Source organism: Pinus tabuliformis, chromosome 3_2 (assembly GCF_031772625.1).
Source record: "Pinus tabuliformis cultivar Carrire ecotype Pingquan chromosome 3_2, CPIR1, whole genome shotgun sequence".
Taxonomy (NCBI): domain Eukaryota; kingdom Viridiplantae; phylum Streptophyta; class Pinopsida; order Pinales; family Pinaceae; genus Pinus; species Pinus tabuliformis.
The window spans coordinates 991332018-991333975 of record NC_142302.1 but is presented as its reverse complement, the minus strand read 5'-3'; positions in this window follow the sequence as shown (position 1 = coordinate 991333975).

The following is a 1958-nucleotide window of genomic DNA, read 5'->3' as shown; positions in this document are numbered from 1 at the left end:
TTTGTATATAAATTAAAATGAACATTTTTTATCTACGTTTAAAAAAAAAATAAATTCTCTTATAATAAATTCAATTATAATCATAAATTTTTAAATATAAATATTAAAATTTTCAAATGAAAGCAAATAAACCTTATAGTAATAATTGAAAACAATAATTCTCATCATTATTTATATAAATATTTTAATTTAAATGTATTAAAAATTAACGTTATACTCCAAATCTTCCCAAACAACACAAGCATGAAAATCTTGCTTCAATACATCTCCACACAATCAATTATTCATTGCTACTTGCAAATACCAATGTTCAAATAAATCACATTCATGATATACAATTTACAAAAAAAAACCAATTGGTTTTTTTTCAATGAATTGCTCAGGTGGATTGTTTACATGGACCATTGTAAAATTGTATTTATCTGGTGATTGAATATATATATATATATATAATATAATATAATATGTGTGAGTCAGGAACTACATTTTTTTATAATGTGTGAGTCGGGCACTACATTTTTTTTTAATTGTAATTAATCACAGGGATGTTAACTCCGACCATAAATTCAGAGCTAACCTTCTTTATCTGTCCAAGCTCATATCTAGTCAGACTTACTCTTACCTTTTTCCCTTGAGTTTTTATCGTTGGCCTTCCCATGGATCTAACAGGTTCTATTCCTGCGACTTGAAAAAATCTGACCACTCGAGTAAAGGCCGACACATGCCTGAGATGTAATGACTTTGGCATCACTCGCCTTCCTCCCATGAACCTCAATGCATTTTGCAATGACCTCTTGGAAATTATCCACGGGTCTCCTGAAGCAGTGCTCTTCAAACCCGTCATTGGTGCTATTGTTGGTAGTGCATTGCCTCTTGGAATTCACTTCCCATAAAGTTGAAGATGAAGATAATTCCAGAGGGTAGTTACTTGTGGCTGTCTCCACAAAATAGAGCAATATAATCCCTTTAAATTTGCAAGTGATCCACTAAATTAACCACAGGCAGCAAATCATTTATTTGATTCAACTCGGAGTTTACATCCTCAGAAATGGCAGAGAATCTGCAACCAAACATCCACCAAAAGTCAGTTCTGCAATTTGGCTAACAAAATAATGTGCAAAAGCAAGGCTGGATTTACTTTAGGTTTTCGTGGATGCCTTTCCCATGATTACAAAATTTCATTGTTGCGAACTTAATTTGAAGCATGGTGTGGATGTAAAATTATCCACACATAAGAATTATCACTTACAACGAACATACCAACGTTGGTAGAGACAGGATGGCTTGCTGGAGGCCGGACAAGTGGCCACATCGAGGAGAACAAGTGCCTGACAACTCAGTGTACTACATCCGCTTCCGCTTTCTTCAATCGGTATTAATCTACTATTTTATTACTGATAGAAAACTGGTAATTACAAGAACACTCAAAGAGTCATCTCTCTCCTGAGAAATTACAAGATTTAGAATGACAACATGATCCTTACTGAGATCGACTGTTGTGGCATTTAACAGATATATATCCTTGCATAGCAAGAGAAATCTGTAGGCTACCTGGCACACAAAGCAGACTTAGTCTAAAGATCGACACAGACACAAAACATCCTAAAATGATTCGGCCACTTTAGGTTCTTACCAGTGCCGAGCACACTGGTACGCAGGCTCCCAAATCTCCTAAAGACTTGAGTACTTCTCGTGATGCAAGCAGATTAGACTGAATGTCCGCAGTTGCAGAGCAGGAGAGGTTGTCGACACAATGACTTCCTAAAACACTCTAAGACTAGATCCGAAATGCTATAAATGCTTTGATGTTAGGCTTACAAACACATGGTTATGAGGATTTTGAGGATGATAGTAAAAACATAGCCATATGGTGGTCCTCAGTAGTCAAATTCTATAAAAAGACTACTCCTTCTATGGTTAAATCTGTCTCATCACAATCTGAATTCACCACTTTAATC